Source organism: Rhinopithecus roxellana, chromosome 8 (genome assembly GCF_007565055.1).
Source record: "Rhinopithecus roxellana isolate Shanxi Qingling chromosome 8, ASM756505v1, whole genome shotgun sequence".
Lineage (NCBI taxonomy): Eukaryota > Metazoa > Chordata > Mammalia > Primates > Cercopithecidae > Rhinopithecus > Rhinopithecus roxellana.
In genome coordinates this window covers 73,614,783-73,635,078 of record NC_044556.1, presented here as the reverse complement: position 1 = coordinate 73,635,078, position 20,296 = coordinate 73,614,783, and positions in this window count along the sequence as shown.

Sequence of the window (20,296 nt, the reverse complement as noted above, 5' to 3'; positions counted from 1 at the left end):
ATGGGAGAAATGTTAAGGGCTTTGGGACTGATATTTGAGCCCAGGAAACAGGGCTACCAAATTAAGGCTTACAAATAAGACAAGGTTAAAAAAAAATCTGGCCCCAAATCCCAGAAAGAGTGGCCCAAATGGCTGAAAACTAGCCACTCTGAGGTAGGAAAGAGCACAGGAGGTAGGAGTGAAGGAAGTAGGAAGTGGCTCAGACCTAACCTAGTACAATGATTTATAATTTTTAGCGAAATCCTCTGTATAGAATTGAATACTTTGAGAAATGTAAGATGGAAAATTCTGATTAAATTAATTTCAACAATAGGCACATTGATACACTCACCCAGTAAGAAGACCAGGGTTCAGATCTTTAGAATCTCTGTGATTCTCTTAGTTCACACCACCCATTGTTTCTTGGATCCCACATCAGCCCTTTCCTTGAGTTTGCTCTTTCAGTTTGCTGGAGTAGATAACTTAGGAAGGCTACATCGAGCAAATTTTCTAAGTTCTTGAATGTCTACACATATTCCTGTTTTACTCTCACCATTGATTAACAGTTAGCTAGGTCTAAATTGAAAATCTAGGTTACAAATGTTCTTCCTCAAAATACTGAAGTCATTTCTCCATTGCCTGTTGGCACCCAGTGATACGGCTGAGAAATTCAAAGCCAGCTTAATTCTTTTTGCTTATGTATCACTTACTTTTTCTTGCATTGACTTTTAGGATCTTCTTTTTAACCTTAATCTTCTGCAGTTTTGACTTTCTAAATTGGGATTTATCATTGTTTTACCCTATTCAGACTTCATCAATCCCTTTCAATCTGCAAATTGAATCTTTAGCCCTGGAGAATTTTTTCTATTCCATCTTTGATAGTTTTCTCTCCTCAATTTTCTGTATTGTCTCTTTCTGAAATCTTTTTTAGCGTTCAGAGCTTCCGGATCAATTCCTTATGTCATCTATGCATTCCCTAGTTTTCTGTTTATCTCCCTAATTGTTCTAGATTCTAGAAAATGTTTTCAACTCATCTTCCTATCATTCTACTAATTTTTTAAAAAATTAAATATTAACAGTTACATGAGTTAGGGCAACACTACCTGCTGCTGTAATAAACCCCCAAATGTCAGAGGCTCATCATAATAATCACTAACTTCATGCTAGCAAACACAGGTTCCTCTGTTTAGCAGGCAGCTCCTCCCCATCAGAAGAATCAGAGATTTGGACTCTTTCTACCTCCTGACTCTGCCTTCCTCCAAGGCCTCATATCCCCTTGCCAGAAGACAATGAAAATCTTATTCTCAACAGCCTTGACATGCAAATGTCACATGTCTCTTCTGCTCACATTCCTCTGGTGAAAATAGTCATTTGGTCCCACTGGATGCAATAGGGAGGAGTAGGGGGCAGTAAAATGTAGTTCCTGGTTAACAACTGTTTCCCCATAATAACTATATGCTTGGGAAGGAGGAACACAAATTTTGTGTTCAATTGGTGACCATTAGCAGTCTTTGCTGTAGTAATTACATATATTTTTATTTTTGTGAGCTCAGTCATGTTCTCCAATTGTTCCTTGCCCAGAGTATACTTATCTCTTTTGTTCATAAGTGATTACATCTTTTCCTTTTTCTTTTTTTCTTCTTTGAGACAGAGTCTCTCTCAATCACCCAAGCTAGAGCACAGGAGTTCAGTGACGCCATCTCAGCTCACCCATCTCAGTTCACTGCAACCTCTGCTTCCCTGGTTCAAGTGATTCTCATGCCTCAGCCTCCCAAGTTGCTGGAACCACAGGCACACAGCACCATGCCCAGGTAATTTTTGTATTTTTCTTAGAGAAAGAGTTTGGTCATGTTGCCCAGGCGGGTCTCAAACTCCTGGCCTTAAGCAGTCTGCCCACCTCTGTCTCCCAAAGTGCTGGGATTACAAGAGAGTCACTTTTGTCTAAGATCAGCTATTCTTTGTTATCTTGGCCATTCTTTTTAAAAATTAGTTTTATTTTGCACTTTTGAAGCCAGTTTTATTTTGAATACTTGTTCCCAGTGATCTTGGCCACTCTTATCCGTGATGTTGTTTCCTTTAGTTCTGGATATCCTTGTTTATGTGTATTAAAGAATTGAGATGTAGGTTGATTATTCTGAGTAGATGAGTTGAGTTTATCTACTGTGGGTTTGTAGGCCTAATACTCCCAGCAGGCCTCTTTCTTGGTGGGAGAACTGGTGTCTTTGTACAAGAGTGGCTTATCCACTAGCAGTTTCACTGTAGGTTACATGGAATCAGAATGGGAGTGTCAGCAACCGCAGACTGCAAGCTCCCCAGGGACCAGGAAAAGAAAGACTACTCTGGGCCAATAGTCCCAATTAAGAAGCCTTGGTTACTCCAGGAAATTCATCTTTAGAGAAGAACATCTAGATGTTTTCCTAGGGAGTTTGCCAGTCATTCTGTGAACAGGACGGGACAGGAGAAGGTGGATGCAACCAACAAAGCCTTCCACAGATGAATCATAGATTAACTCACCTGTTTGCAATTACTCTTTCTCCTTCTGCCCTCCTTACCAACACCAAGCTGTAAGTGAGTCCAGGTTTTAATCAGCATGCCAACCCTACCTGCACTGCAGCCTCACCCAGCAAATGCTCAAGCCTGGACCGCTTCCCCCACTGTTTCCTCTGTGAACGTGCTTCCATTCATCCCGCCTAATGTGCTGTAATCTCTCAGCTGATGAACCTGCCCACTCCCATACATTTGCCACCAGGTATTCATTGTTTTGTATATTTTCCAACTATCATTTTGATAATGCCCAATGAGGGGGAAAGTCTCCATTTGCCAGCCTCTGCAAAATTAGAAAAATACTTGTAAATGTCCTTTGGAGAATATCACAAAGTTTTATGAGAAAGGGGGGCTATAAAAAATAAAAAGCACTGGCTGATAGCATTCTAAAAGGACTTTGGTCAGCTTTGGGGGGAAATTATCTTTCAATTTACATGAACTGACTCCATGTGTTCATTTATTCATTCATTTTTTTGTAATAAATACTGAAAGCTTATTATTTACCACAGGCTATGCCAGGTAGCAGGGCAGGAACTGTGAACAAAAATGGTCTTCTAGTCCCATCCTCAAGGAATTTAGAATTTATGGGTAAAATTAGCATTTGAAATTTGAATTTATTTGGACATTGTTAGAAGTTCAGGACATTAAGAAAGCACATTAAAAAAAAAAAGCACAGAAACCAGACTTTGTATGTCATGGAAGAACTACTGGAGAAAGTAACCTGAGAAATAAAATAGAATCAGCCACATTAAGGCATGGGGTGGGGTGGGATTGAGTGTTCCAAGTAGAGGAAATAGCATTCTAGAGCCTCAGAAGTAGCTCCCACCTGCCTGTACGAAAAACTTCACACATGAATATTGACTGTGCTTGGAATGCCCTCCCATCTACCACTCCCAATCCACTAACTGTGGCAAAAGTCTCAACTCAGGCACTCATCCACTCTTTGAAGAGCTAATGGAATCTTCCCACAGGCCTAGGCATTTTCTTCCATTTGTACCTTATATCTTCTATGGTTTTAGCAATGGGCATGCTGTAAAAGTGTTGGGTTCCTCCTTGCATCTATCACCAATCTAAATTCCCTGAAGTCAGGAGTTGTGTTTTTATTTACATTTATATCTCCTGCACTGGCACAATGAATGAATGCCAAGGGCTAGGTAGACAATTAATACATCTTGAATGTCAAATGATGAATAAACAGAATGAATGAAGTGACAGAATTATGACAATATATTGCTTGACCTCAGTTGTATACAATTTTAGTGTGACTCGGAAAAAAAAGTTGAGAGTTATAATGAATGATTTACATATTCACTTCTATGGGACTTTGGTATAAGCACTAATAAAAGATAAGGCTGCGGAGAACTCCCCTAAAATTGCTGCCACCTATAATAATACAGCATGCCAACTTAGTGTTCACATTCTGAGATGAATTAGCATGAATAAGGAAAGTCTTTATTAGGATACCTATTATAACATCAGCTTTACCTCTCCTGTTTTCCTTACCTCCGAAGGCTAAGTAGACATCTAAGAAAGGATAAATTCCCTCTGGATATGTGTAAGTTCCCTGCCCGTGACAAAAATTTTCTTCAAATGGGACTATAGAGACAGGGGAATTAGAATTGAGGTTGATCCAATCTTTTCAGCCTAACTTACAGGTTCTTGTCGCTATATATCAGCAAGTTTTATCAATGGATAAAAGTAGGTATTGCTACAATGGGTATACATGATGTTATGAAGATGCACATCGGATGGAGTTTTGGCATAAGAGAAGCAAGACAGAAGATCAACTGCAGGAGAGTAATGGGTAAGAGCCATAGCACATAATCAAGCAGGCACCAAAGAAAGATCACATATTTACCGCAAAGTGTGAGAATATTGTTGCATGGGTATTTAAGAAAACACAAGTATAGCCAGGACAAGAAGCAACTCAGCTCAAAAGTAACCCAGTGCTAAAGGACAGCCAGGTGAATAGGGTTGGAACTATAACAACTGAACAGACACCGGGAGACTCTGCTGTACTCTAGCAATCTTTTCTTTGCTTGCTTGTTTAGTGTTCAACTCTGTATCTTGAGCACAATAAAAAACTGAGAACCATTGGATTTGATCATCACTAGTCTAATATTTGCACTTTTCTCCTAATATATTTGGGTAGATAAAATACATCTTTAGATTTCTAACTCTGTATTTAATCACCAACACTAAGTAATTATTAAACTCCCATAATTGAAAATAATCTCTATTTTTAGGGTGTCCATGCATCCTACTTTGCTTGGAATACTCCTAATTTATATCTATATTATCCCAGATCCAGCACAGTTTAACATTCATCCAGAATTTTCATTTTTTAGCAAAGCCTGAAAATATACTAAGATGAGTTTGGTAATTCCCACTTTGTACGTCTAGCTTCTGCTAGGGTCTTGTCTAATAGTACGGAGCGGACAGTGTTCTGATTGACACATGGTTTAATCTGACAGATGATAAGTGGTAGCTCAACCTATTTTTCCTTTCCCTTTCAAGACACATGGTGCCAACACCTTCTTTTCAAGGACAACATGCACTCCCTGATAAAAAGAAGGCTTGTAATAGGTGGCGAGGGACCACTAACTCCCCTGATCTCAGGCGGTAGTGATAGAAGTTTCACTGTTGCTGCCCCTCCTGGCCACTTGATGTATCAGCAGCTAGCTGTGCTGTGACCAGGACAATGCCCAAAGCCACAGTCTGTGAGTTGCAGGAAGTCATCAAGCCACCACTCAGTAGGATAGTAGGAATTGTCAGAAACCACACTTTTGGAATATGTAAGCTATGAACAGACAATATAGACCTTACTGTCATAACATAGACCACAGAGAGAGTCGTTTGAACACTCTTTTTCAGGGGTGTGGTATTTATAGTATGTATGATTTACATCTACAATTATGTATGTACTTTACTGTTTAGTAATGCTTTGTTTTATTTTGTCTTTTTCAAAGATACAATACCAAAAAGTGTAACGTTTAATGAAATATTAAATATTGAATTTTCATGTCTTAAAAAAGTTGATGCTGAAGTGCAAATTGTACAAATTATTGGTGCACATTTACCATCTACCTGAAATCTACCAGAAGGCACACATATTCTGAAGAAGCACTAGCATTTAATTCAAAAGTTAGTAATTATTTTAAGAAGACTATTTCCAAAGATGTTAATTTAACAAGTATATACAGCTGCAGAAGTTTCATAATCAACTCTGAGAAGCATGGCTTTTCATTTGGATCAATGTTCTAATAAAATTAAGAAACCTCTGGAGCAGAACTCTAGTTAAAATTGGTTGTAGTAACCTATTATTCATAAAGTGTGCCACAACATGCTTTGATAATCTACCTATCAAAATAGAAGCAGTATTTAAAGCAGCTAAATTATAGATCTTTGAGACAACATTCATGTTTATTTTTTTTTAAGTTTCAATAAGGCAGTGCATGTTTTCTCTTTTTACTACAAAGGACTGAATGTTTATGTCCCACTAAATTTATATGTTGAAATTCTAACCCCAAAGTGATGGTATTAGAAGGCAGGACCTTTGGAGGGTGATTAGGCTATGGTAGTAGAACCCTTATAAATGGGATTAATTTCTTTATAAGAGATTCCAGAGAGAGGTCCTTCACCTCTTCTGCCATGTGAGGACATAGCAAAAAAGTGGCCATTCATCTAGGAACCAGAATACAGTCCTCCACCAGACGCCAAATCTGCTGGCACTTTGATTTAGGACTTCTCAGCCTCCAGAACTGTGAGAAATAAATTTCCATTGTTTATAAGCCACTCAGTCTATTGCATTTTGTTATGGCAGCCCCAACAGACTAAGACACTCATCATCAGATTTGTAAAATGTTTTCATTTTTAAAGAACTAATTTGTAGATCAACCTAAGCATCTTACAATGGTATTGAACCTTATTGTAAAAGACTCCTCCAAATTGACGTTGAATTTTGTTTGAAAGAAGTTGCAATTTTTTATTCAAAATGTTTGACACATGTACGAGTATGTTCATTGTAGCACTATTCACAACAGCAAAGGCAAATCAACCCAAATGCCTGTTAATGGCAGATTGGATAAAGAAAATGTGGTACATGTACACCATGGAACACTATGCAGCCATATAAAAGAACAAGATCATGTCTTTCATGGGAACGTGGATGGAGCTAGAGGTCGTTATCATTAGCAAACTAATGCAGGAATGGAAAACCAAATACTGCATGTTCTCACTTCTAAGTGGGAGCTAAATGGTGAGAACTCATGGACACAGAGAAGGGAACAACAGACACTGGGGCCTGCTTGAGCGTGGAGGGAGGAAAGGGGGAGAGGAGCAGAAAAAATAACTTGGGTACTAGGCTTAGTACTTGGGTGATGAAACAATCTGTACAACAAACCCCTATGACATGAGTTTACTATAGAACAAATCTGCACATGTACCCCTACACCTAAAATAAAAGTTAAAAAATAAAATAAAATAAAACCTCTTCCGCTAAAAAAAATATTTAAGGGAACACCAAACAATTTCAACTTTTGAAATGGATAGCAAATTGTAACTATTGAAAGAAAAGGTTGACACCAGAAAAATGATGAAATTTAATCCCATAAAAGCAAAGGAAGAACTGAACAAACTACATGATAGGAGATGAAAGTCATAAAACATTTAATTTTGAATTCTATAATTACACTTTGGAATATGTTGACCTCTGGGAAGAATCTTGTGATGGGGCTCCCTTTTTCACTATTGGATAATCTTATATTCTGTACTGGAATAGAGCTATGTTGAGGCAGCCTTCAAATCTGCAGATAATTTGTTGACAAGTTTTGTTTTATAAAATTATTTTTTGAAGAAATGGATGCAAAAAGATAGTATATGTGAAAATGTTTGATATAAAATATTTATATATTTAAATACTTTTAAATGGTTTCAAGAATATCTTCCAATCAGTAGATACACTCTGAGCTTACCACTTACCCCAATACCTGAGGAATTTTCTCAGTTAGAAATAGTACTGTCTATGAAGAAAAGTCAATTGAAGTTATCAACAATTTTTTTTTTTTTTTTTTTTTTGAGATTGGAGTCTCGCTCTTTCACCCAGGCTGGAGTGCAGTGGCATGATCTCGGCTCACTGCAAGTTCCGCCTCATGGGTTCATGCCATTCTCCTGCCTCAGCCTCCCAAGTAGCTGGGACTACAGGCGCCTGCCACCACGCCTGGCTAATTTTTTGTATTTTTTAGTAGAGACGGGGTTTCACCGTGTTAGCCAGGATGGTCTCGATCTCCTGACCTTGTGATCCGTCTGCCTTGGCCTCCCAAAGTGCTGGGATTACAGGCGTGAGCCACCACCCCTGGCCGAAGTTATTAACAATTCTAAATTTATTAACCATAAAATGAAGCTTTGAGGGAGATTGCAGTCAACTTTATTTAAAAAAAAGTTTGAATAATAAGCCATATTAAAAAGTCTTCTTTAGAAAAATACTTATCATAGTATTAGAGATTGATACAATCAATAAATGAAATTTGCACTCATTCATGTATGTAAAGATATACCAAAAATGATGATTGACCTATGTTATTTTCTGTGTTCACAGAACCAATATAAAGAAATTTTATCTTACTTTAATGTATATGATACATGTTACTTGTATTTTTTTAAAAAATTCACCTTTTCTGGAAGTAATTGTTGAATAGAACTAATTCATATATTCTCCCTTATCATTAATATATGAACTAATTCATATATTCTCGCATATCATAAACCCATTTGTAAGTTAATAAATGTATATCTCAAAAAGTTATATAGTCAAAAAGTTTGAGTCTATAGACTCAAAAGTTATACAGTCTATATCATTTTAGTACTCCCTTCCACTTTACCAACTTTACCCTACTTTATGGGCAAGTCTAGTTTCTCATGGACCAAGTGGTAGACAATTTCTCTCTCAATGTAACAAGGAGAGCCTGTATCTCAGAGCTCCTGCCCCCAGTGGCTGTATAATCCTGAAACAGTCGTGATTTAGGGACTTCCCAGAAAATGGAACAGACACTAGCTGGAGCCTCATCCTAGATTTTAGAACATTAACTCACAGAAACATATAAACTCCAAGCTAGAAAAAAGCTAAAGAGAGAATGCAATTTAGACCTGTCCTACAACTTCAACTTCCACTCTTAGATCGGTATAGTGCACCAGAAAAATCAGCCTCAACTCTTTTTCCAAACAGTAGATCTTGGGAACTAGAAGTGGAGCAGTTTCTTAAGAAGGGGAGCAGTTTCTTCAGGCATCAAAATAGCGGATGTAATTTTATGGACACATTAGGCCTTCACTGCAGGAGTCAGTGCCCACTTTATAAAATGTATATTCTGTAACCATGCAGATTTTTGCAAAAATAAATGTATTTTTAAATCAAGTCATTCATAGAATATAGATATGTTAAGTATCTCTCAATGTGTTCTCTCAATCAAACATATTGGTTATAAAAATTGGAATTCATTCGCATATTACACATTTATGAGGATCTGCCTTCTCTATAGAGGGCGAAGGCACAGGACAGATGGCAGGTGTGGGACTGCCTCAAGCTGGGAGAAAGTCTTGATTGGGAACTTTAAACCAATACCGAAAACGATACATTTAAAATTCTATTACATACGGAAATAATGGCTTTTCAAACATGTTTGTAAAACTTAACAATCAGTGTAAAAATTATGGAATTAGCATTTCCAAGTCCTTTTATTTGGTATCTTAAACAGCGGGATTGTTTTATTAAGCAGACAACTGATTTTAGACATACTGTTTTTAGATTTTTCTCTTTATTGGAGCATATCCTATCTGTCAATTTTTAAGAGGACTGCCGTATCTGAAAATATGTACACTTCTGAATCTGGACTTGATTGCATATTAATAAACCACAGAAAAGATAAACATTTTCAAGAGGTAGTAGAGGATATGAAAGTAGATTTTCTACTTTTTGAATAAGTTGATTGCCTTCTCTAACATATTGTAGGAACAGGAGGAGCAACCTGTGGACAGCAAAGCTTTAAGTTCTTTCAAACACAATTGTCTTTCCTTAGCTATCAGTCTTGTCTACAAGGAAATCTACTGGTAAGGAAAAAATAATATTAAGAGTCTATTATGCATCGAATGATTTGCATACCTAATTTTACTAATTTCTACTGAAAATATTCATTTTTAAGATGAGGACATTTCAGCTTAGAGAGGCTCAGTAGCTGGTTCAAACTCTCCCATATAGTAAGCAATGGAGTGAGATGGCAAACCCAAACGTATGCGAACCCAGGATGCAACCTCCTTCATCCATCACACAGCCTTCTACCTAGTATCTTTGCACATCTATTCTTTATTCAAATCTCACCTGGAATGATAGTGATGTACAGGGCAGAGAGGGAAAGATACTCACACATTTGAAAGCCTTCATGAGACTCAATTGCCCATGTTCACTGTAAGCTCAGGACAAGACCATGTCTGTATTATTCATTCACCACTATGTACTAAGTACCTCATTCTATACACGTGGCGTACAGAAGCCAGCGATATTTAGAGGGATTCAGTAATTTTTGTTACGTTTTGAAAGTCATGAGTAAAAATCGTAGTTGGTGAGGGTAATGGAGAGAAAGACTGAAACTGTATTTTTGACTGTATTGGCTCACAGTTGAATTAACCTTTCCACCATTTTTGCACTCATTCATTCAATAAATACTTATTTTCATGAGTTCTGGGCATGAGGAATATAATAGTAAACATGTTGTCATCCTCATGGAGCTGACATTCTCAGTAATCAAGAAATCTCACAATCAGTTTTGAGTCCTTGCAGCTGCCCTGTGAGATAGGTGAAGTGGGTGTTATTTATAACTTGCTGGCTCTCTCCTATGTTGCAAACATGTCTAACTCATGCAATTTTATTCGACAAAGTACATCAATGGCTCAAATAACTGAACAAGTATTTTGTTATTCCAGATTCCCTTCTGTTCTCAACATAACATCGTATTTTGTATCATTTTATCCACCAGTTTTCCTAACAGTGATGAACACATGCAGACATAAACATACACGCCCTGCTATCACCGACCCTGATTCCGTCCCTTCCTCCCCTTCCACCACAGTGCTTAATTGAGAATTATTATTACTGTGTGTGATGTGCTTATCATATGTTGGACACCTGGGCCTTGTTTTACATTACTTTTAATCTTTCCAGTAACCTCAGGAAGCAGGTATTACTATCCTGGATTTACAGGAGGAAAAACTGCAGTTCAGGAGATGATTTTACTCAAGATGGCAAGGCTAGTTAGCAGCTGAGTTCAGGTACCGATGCATACCTGTCTTGGCCCTGTCTGTGTTTTTCTCACTACATCATGGTCCTGGCAGACTTTTTCAGACACGATTCTCTTCTGCCTTTAATCCGTTCTCCACAGCTTCACCAAAGTTCTATTTTCAAAGCACAGGTTTGATCCTGTAGCTATCCTCACAAAGTATTAATGGATCGGCTCAGCTTTTAGGATAAAACGTGAAAACCTCCGCATGAAATGCAGGGTCCTTCCTGACTGTCCCCAGACTCCTTTGCCAGGGTCTCCCAGGCTGCTCTTCCCCGCCAAGTGTTTCTTCCCGCAACACAGTTGTCCTTTTCATGGCTGTTTGTTCACATACTTCATCTCTGCCCTGACCTTTTTCTCTCTCTCTAGCAAAATCCCACTCTTCCTTTCATACCTGCTTCAAAGGATTCCTCTTTTGGAAAGCCCTCTGTGACTTCTCCAGTGAGTTATTCCCTCTTCTAGGCACCCATGGCCCTATGTAGTAACACAGTCATTTGTCACATGGATTTGTTTACTTGTTATCACCTTTGTTTACTTGTCTTCCCCTTTCTCCCTTACTTTCCCCTGCACCACCACAGTGGGCTCCTCAAGGGCCAAACCAAGTTTCTGTTTGCCTGTATTCCTGGAGCATAGCCCTGGCTCTGTCACACTGTAAGGTCTGAGAAATCCTAAGTGAATGATAAGTGAAGCTTTCTTTCATGCTCCTTCCTCAACCCAGCTGAAGGATAACCAGAAGGGATCCCCGCAACTGTGAAAAGAGCTCCAGCCTCCAGGGTGGTGGTGGCCCTGGCCAACCTCAAGATATTGCCCAGTAGAAATGTAATTTTCAGATTGTCTTGATGTGACTTGATCATGTGATAACTGACTGATTGTGTAATGTAAAACAGTCTGGCTATGAATAGGCCACTCTCAGAGATGAAACGTAAACGAGAGACTGTCTGCATAATCAGTGTGTAAATGCAAGCAGTGTACCCGCATTCCTTTTTATTTTTAAAGAGCTGAAATGAGAAGAGCTTCCCCCTCCCAAGGCAATCTCTCTCAGTCTCTCTCTCTCTCTCTCTGTCTTTCTCTCACTCTCTTTCTTCTCACTAATAAGCTTTGAACAATTTGGTGGAAAGGTGTGATATCGCTCTCACAGATAAATAACCAAAAAGTCATACGTTGATGTGATTATATCTCGCTGACTGAAAGGAATTAAAGGTAGATTCTTTTTTATTAGTTTACTGATCCTGGGCATCCAACGTCTCATAACTACTCAATATATCATGCTAGTTAATCATTCTCGTCATTATCTTTAATGTCTTATTAGCGGGCTTCATTCATCTGGTTTTTATCTGTTTCATTGGAAGCAGTTTTAATCTCATTTCAGTGGCGCTGGTGATAAGCCTGTTAGTTTGCACAAATTGGTTTTGGTGACAATGTGTAGATAGCAATAATGTGTGATTTCCAAATGGAAAAGAGAAATTTATACAGGTCCAAAAAGGCAGGTGGAGACAGCAAAGGAGCTGAGAAAGTTGGAGATGGTGCCCTCAGTTTCCTAACAGAAAAGTAGAGAAGGTGGAAAAGAAGGTGAGAGAAAAATAAAACAGGAAACTCAGATAAATTGCTATGGTCCTCCCCGCCTCCACCACCTTTCGCCCAGCCACGGGACTCAGGAATGCTAGCTGTGATAGCTGCATCATCAGACCACTGAGCAATCTAATTGAGTCAACAGTCTCCCATTGCAGAGGTAGAAGAAGGCAGCATGTGCCCGACTCTCAAGATTCACTGAGAGTCTGTTTCCTGTACAACCAGACATCTTCCTTCTCAGACCTTCTCGAGTCTTCCCTCCTGCTCTAGGGAACTTAATATGAGGCTGCCTTTGTGCAATTTATCCAGCTAATGGAGCAGCTTGATCACTTCCACCCAACATTAGATTGGTCTGACACTGGCCCTCTTAGAATAAAGGAGACAATAAGCCCATCAGGCTCTGACTCACAATTGCATTAAGTGCAGATGTTAAAGTAAATACAGTTTCCTCTGGTTCCCAGATTACAAGTCATCTTCTGGCAAGAGGAAAAATCAATAACCCACCCATCTGAGCAGGAAAGCTTGGAATGGATATCTGATTTAAGAAGGCAGCCTCTCTTGAATTTCCTGATTCCTTCACTTCTGGGGCCCTGGTACCAAAGCCAGGAAATGAGGCTTTGTGTGTATTACAGCACAGGCCCCTTTCTTGGGAGCTCTGATTTGGCGGCAGGTATCTGAAAAGATATAAAACCAGAATCACCCTCCAAATGGACTGAACTCTGTATCTGATACACCCTTCACAAATTTAAAAAAAAAAAAAAAAAAAAAAAAAAGCGGGCATGGGGGGAGGAAGCATTTCAAGGGAAGTGTGTCACATAATAGGCTTCAAAATCACTTGTATCTGAAACAAACAAATACTAGCCAGATACAGACAGTCAATTATGTGGCGGTGTTTGGGGTGGGAGAGTGCTAATATTATTCCAAAATCCCAAACTGCCAAAACACTTTGCAGTTTCATTTTCAGTCCCTCTGCTTTTCCAGGAACGTTTGGTCCGTGTTTGTCTGATTCATTCTCACAACTCCAAATGTTGATATAAAGTCTGCTTGTAAGATCCTGAGACTTTTTTCCAGAAGCCCAGAAGGCTACATTTCCACCGAACCTAAGCAAAGTGTCAACTCCTCTCTATTTCAGAATCTGAAACTCTTCACCAGACATTTCAGGTAGTCTAAGCTAGGAAATTCTCACGATCTCCTTTACCCCATGCTCTGATATTCCTGATTTAAAAGCACAGATATCTTGTAACTATTTTGTGTGAGCAAAGAGTTGGGATGAAGTTTAATACCCCCTCCCCCTTCTGATCTGAGCCTTGGAGGAAAACGGAATCTCAAGACCACAGTACAAAGGAACTGATTTTCAGCAAGTTCCAACCGCATACATTAAAGAGAGCTGAGCCCTGCCTCCTGAACGATGTGACCACTGGGCAACTGTTGTCAGCAGTAACATCAAGAACCCAGTAAATCAGCTAGATTTGCATTTTTATTCAACTTTCTGTTGTTCCTTATATGGAAATGATAGCTTAGGACAGCTGGGTACTTGCCTAGGGACATATGAGTATAGTGTCCATAATTGCCCAACCCAAATGCGGACATATTGCTTGTGCACATGGTCTGACAAGAGGATAACCTTGCGAAGCCAGGTTTGGCCTCAACAATCTAGGACCCAGTGTCAGCACGAGACAAACAGAGAGAGCCATGGAGCCTGCTGTCAGCGCTGTCTGTTCTGGAAGTTCTCATGGAGATTTAACTTGTACATGTGTGTCTTTGTTTCTCTTCTAAACCATGCCGCTAACTCTTTGGAACAAAGTGCACTTTTACTCAGTGTGGTCCCCCTAGCAGCCAGTGTGTACCATCTGTATTTAAATTTGTTGCCTTGTGGTTTTGGAGATGAACTCAAAACCTTTCAGTGACCACCCTCCTCTCTCCCACTGGATTTCCCACTTTGAAATCCAGCTTCTAAAGGTGAGGGCTGAGATCTTTGATTATTTACCACCCCACACTGCCACAGAATGTGCTGCCAAGTGTCCACGTAGCATTGAGAGTCTTGTGAAGATCCGTGCCAGCAGCACCAATGCAAAGCTAAGCCTGCTTTAGGTACTGTACTTGACTAGAGAAGAAGGACTTCATTCCTCTACTCCTCCATGTCCTTAAAATAACCAGAAACCGCATGTGTAAGGATGCCTATCTGTGTAAAATGCTGAGTGCCTAGGAGTCAGATCCATTAATAGCCTGATCCAAGCTAGCAAGTGCTGTTGGAAAACAAGAGCCAGGAAAAACAGACATGTGGTAAATGGTCCATCTGCCTAGGCCTAGAATCCAAATATCACCAACCTGATGTCAGGAACTCAGATGGAACTGCTAACTGGGGTTCCTGCCAAACTTCTTCAAAACTTTTTGCTGTACAGCTGACACCTATTTGAAAGCTTCTCCCTCCTTCATCCCAGTGAGATAATGTAAGGCATATCTGACCTGTGTGCAGAGGTAAAACAAAAATAAAAGTAAGCCGTGAGGCCAGGAGCAGTGGTTCATGCCTGTAATCCCAGCACTTTCGGAGGCCGAGACAGGTGGATCACTTGAGGTCAGGAGTTTGAGACCAGCCTGGCCAACATGGTGAAACCCCATCTCCACAAAAATACAAAAATCAGCCTGGCGTGGTGGCTTGTGCCTGTAATCCCAGCTACTCGGGAGGCTGAGGCATAAGAATCGTTTGAACCTGGGAGGTGGAGGTTGCAGTGAGCCAAGATCACGCCACTGCACTCCAGCCTGGGCGACAGAGTGAGACTTCGTCTCAAAAACAAACAAACAAACAAACAAACAAACAAACAAAACAGTAAGCTGTGTTGCTCACACTCCATTAGCCTGTTCTATGGCAGTCACAGAACAGAGTTTTTGTGCCTCTGTCCTCATGTGATCACAAACATCTCTCTAACTGCAGGTGGTGTCTGCTGATTCTCTGAGCTCCTCTCTGACAACTGCTGCAGCCAGAGACACCTGAGACTGAGGTGCAGATCCTCGGGAAGAGGCCTCAGATCTCACACCATCTCTCTGCCAAAGCTGGTTGCAGTGCTCCAGGACTCTCTGAAGTTGCCTGGTGCTGGTGACAACCAGTGAAGCAGAGCTTTCTGTTACACCCCTTCTTGTATTGAATTTATTGTAGAATCTGGACCCTGAGGAATAGGTATCAGAATTTTCCCTTTCTTCCTCATTGAGGTATTGTCCCAGACCAAGCTTGTACTCCTCTTTCTTCTTTCTGTAGGACATAATCTCTCCCAATGTATCCTCAGTATCTCATACAAGTGGACACCAGGGAGACATTGAGGGTGTCTCCCCAGGTGCCCAGTTTTAGGATAAAACAGCATAGGTTCAAAGTAGGATTGACCCCACTCCTTGAATATATCCACACCTACCCATCCCAGGGTTCAGGATACTTTGGGGCATTTCTTCCATTTCCCATTTGATCACATCTATCAAGTTAGATTTAACATTTGGGGTGAGGTATGTAACCCAGTAAGTAAATGGCCCAGTCTTCAACTAGATTCATGTTCAAAGAAACCCAGTCTCTTTAGGTTTTTTGAGAATTTTAATGTTTATCAGAGTCTCTTTCAATAAAAATGTCAAAGGAACCCAATTCACAGCCCCCAGTAAAAATTTAAAATTCTCTTTCTCCATTCCTCTGATTCTGTCTCCCGCATGCCCTAGCTGATCTGAATCCTTTCCTCAAGAAGACATTCTGGTTGTCTGGGTGAGCTCTTGACTTTTCTCCTTCTTCTTCTATTCTTCTGTCTCTATTCTTTCATTCCTCCCATGAGTAAATCTGTCCTTTTATATGCAACCCCTTCTTCCTTGCTTCTCCTTTCGGTCTCTCACCACTCACTGTCAGAATTCTGCGTCACAGAAGTCCAAGAATTGGGCCTCAGTAATATATCTCACAAGGTAGAAACCTTCCTAGAGAATGAGAGGCGGGAGAAACTGAGCATGCCAAGACTGTATTCTTTTAAGTGTTTGGGGTCTGGGGGGAAAGGGGAACTGTGACTCTCCCATTAATATTAGGTTGGTGCAAAAGTAGTTGTGGATTTTGCCATTAAACGTAATGGTAAAACTACTTTTTCACCAACCTAATACTTTTTGTCTCTAATGCATAAAGATCAAGGCTGAGTTTAAAAAGAACTTTTAATCATATGTCTCTCTCTAAGGATTCTAAACCAGTTGAGAAATAGGCCCTAGAAGTATAAGGAAATCCAAGTATAAATTTATTTGTTGGTGAAACAAGATTGGAGAATCTTAGACTTGTGGTCAAAATAAAGCTCCTTACAGCTTTCTTTCATACTCAGTCCATAGGGTTCAGATGGGGGAAGAGGGAGTTGAAGAGCTGACTGCCTCATGTCTTCCTGAGTTAAAGATCTCAAGGCCCAAGAGACAGATGGACAACTAGACCTTCTTGCTGAAGGGCAGCAGCAGAGGGCTGAGAAGGCCTGCAAGGGGTCAGTCCATCCTTGTGCCCCTGCCTATCATCCAGTCTCCCAGTCAGATAAATCGTCCTACTGCCATGGTACAAGGCAAAGAGAAGGATGTGAAATCCCTTCCCAATACTTAAAAAGCTGTTTAAAAACCTCGATATTTGCTAATTAAGATTATAAATATGGAAATAGGGAGAAAATACTCAATAATTAATAAGCCATAGTTTCTGCCCACAAAAGCTCATCCTAGACATTGATCTTTCAAAAGATTACATTGCTTTTCTTCATTAGAAAGAAACAGACTAGGAAAGAATCAGAAAATAAAGGTTCTAATTCTGACTCTGCCACCATAGTTGGAGTGTTGTGCTGAGATTTGTTCCCCAAATTATCTCTCAGACTCAGCAGCCCTGTCATCTCTACACCCAACCCCAAGGGTCAATCTGGACCCAGTGCCCCAAGTTGTCACTTGTAAGGGAAAGAGAACACATCCTTCATAAAAGTTTTATTCACTTAAAAAATTAGCCATAATCTGAGGGTCTACAGTACTACAGTGACTGAATAGCGTAGACGGGCTATGAATCGTCCATAGAGCACTATCCATCTTTGTTCAAATCTTGACCCCATCACTCAACAATCAAGTGACCGCTGGCAATTACTTAACCTCTCAATTTATTTCTCTGTAATATGGGGAATATTAACAGTACAAGCCTTACAACGTGGTTTTGGGAATCAAATGAGTTAATGTATGTCAAACACTTAGAACAGTATCTGGCACATAGGAAGTGACATGAAATGTTTACCAGCATTATTATAGTTTAGCAAATTCAAGCACAGAAATAGAATATTATAATGTCATCATCATCATTTTATGAACATTTCTAGCAACATGAAGATGCTTATGCTTCATAGTTAAAAGTTAGAATTAAAATGTTAATGTGCCATTTTGGACTATGTTTAAAAATTACAGAAAACATCTAAAATTGTAACAAAATGCTAGTTGGTTATCTTGGATGGTCAGATGATGAAAAGCTTTAATTTTTCCTTATGTTTTCATGCATGACTTTTCTTCAATAGCATGTATTCTTTGTAAAGAAGACACAATGTTTATTTTACTATTTTAAATAATTTTGGTGTCCTGAGTGGATTTACCAGGCAAAAGCATCTTCAGCAAAATACCACTCTTCCAATCTGGATATGTCACGCATTAGACAGACAATAAATCCTACTTTTGATGGAAGAAAAACATTCCTTTGCCAGCAATAAATTGCTTTATTTCTGTCCCCACCTTCTTACCCCACCCCACAAAAGTTTTAAGTACTGCTTTCTATGGTAGGTGTTTCTCCTGGGGCTGCATTCCATAGCTCTATGGTAGGTATCAAATTCTGCTATTCCTTTGAGGGTTTATCCATCCAGAAGACAGTTGCTGCTCGAAGCAAGAAGCTTTGTGAACCCCACCTGCCCCCACCACCCAATACCACCGAGTCATATTTACCAAAGTATTAAGCATTTGATGACAGAGTGTGCTAAAGGCCAAAAATGACAGTTAAGCTCACACTTCTATTGCAGCTCCGTTTTCCCCTGAAGGTAAAAGACTATTTGGAATAATAACAAAACCTGAATAATTCCTGCCACAAGTTGAAGCCTCAGCCTCCAGATTTTTAACTCTCTGAGTTAAAAATTCCTGAGATAGGAGCTCCCACCTCGACTCTCATCTTTGAATTTTATTTCCAATTTTGGGGGGTTGGAATTTTTCCCAGAAGAGCTATCTGCTAAGAGTATTGCAGGATTGACTCTGCTTGGTTCAGCCTGCAACCCAAAGGAAAAGCAACTACCTGGACAAATATTATCATCCAAGATTTAAATCAAGCTTGTCCAACTCATCTTATTTTGTTGTTGTTGTTCTATTTTGTTTTGTTTTGTTTTAGGCTTTTAGCAGCCTGAAGCCATGGCTTTTAGTTTCTGCCTCTAGTGATAAGTGGAAAAGAGGGATGAGGAAGAGACTTTACTCGTCCAATCAGAAACAGAAACGAAGAACCCATGACTGTATTCTCTCCCTTGGACACCCCAAATCCCTCATGAACTCACTCCCACCCTGGTTCAGAGCCCAGCACCAGAGAAGATTGACTGAGGTTCAGGCCACTCACTCACAAGTTATGCCTTGTCTTGCCTTTCTTGTTCCTTCTAATTCCATTGAGCTCATCAAAGCCCACAGAATAGTATAGCTCGCAGAGTTCAGCCTTGCTCTACCCATCATACAACTAGTTAGAAATAATAGTAGTAGTGACATAAACAAACACAAAAATGATTCACTACAGCCAAGCACTATTCTAAGGTTTTAAAGATAGCAACTCATTTAATCTGCACCACAACCCTGTAAAGTAGATACCATTATTATCCCCATTTTATGGGTGAAGAAATTGAGGTTCAGAGAGCTAACGTAGCTTTCCCAAGTTCATGCGAAACCAGAACTCATGCCCACTCATATGAGGCCAGGACCCTTGGTCTCTTTAGTCACCATTCAGTGGTTTTTGACTTTTCCCCCTCAGAATACAAAGCTATTGCCTATAATTCAAAAGCTAATACCAGCAGCCAACACCCTTAGAACCTTCCTCCTAAGTCTGCTGGGCCAGACAGAAGCTAAGCAAAATACCGCAATCACAGAGGTGGAAAAAAAGTCCATTTGACTTGATCTCAAAAACATTTTCTGACCACCTGCCCTGTGTGACAGGTGTTGCAGGAAAGTCAGAGATGAATAAAAACAGGGCACTCTTTTCATGCAACTTAGAACATAATAGGGGAAATGGAAGAATGAAATATGTGGTGAGTATTAATACAAGTTGCAGGAAAGGCTTTTTATCTTTTTAAGGACTCGGCACAATACAATCATCAAACTGCAGTGAAACAAAGACTCCTGGCCCTCCCACCAACACCCCTTTCACTCTCCACCTCCCTCAACATTAGACCCTCAGCTGAGGCTGTAATTATCAAGGGAAGGGGAAGGGAATGCATACTGGTTGATGATCTCATCGGTGCTTACAAAGATGCTAGCAGGAAGCCAGTATGAACCCCAGGTTATAGATACAGTTTCTGAGCTCAGACAGGTTCAATAATTTGCCTTAAAAACACAAAACTAGTATGTTGCAAATACAGGAATTGAAACCTGATCTGGTCCCAGAGCGGATGCACCTCCTACTGCACCACACTCCCTCCCTCCACTAAATTGATTCCTGAGACTCATCCCCTAACAAAGCCTTTTTCCATGGGTCCCATTTGGTGAGTGATTGATGAGCATTTCTGAGCGATGCCAGCCCCTCCTCTAGGCCTGGCCTGGCTGCTTTGCCATTCCAGAACAAACACACGTTTGATCTACGAGGCTACTTTCTTGCCATGAAAGGATGTGTCTCCCAAGTGACCTCTTCCTTGGTA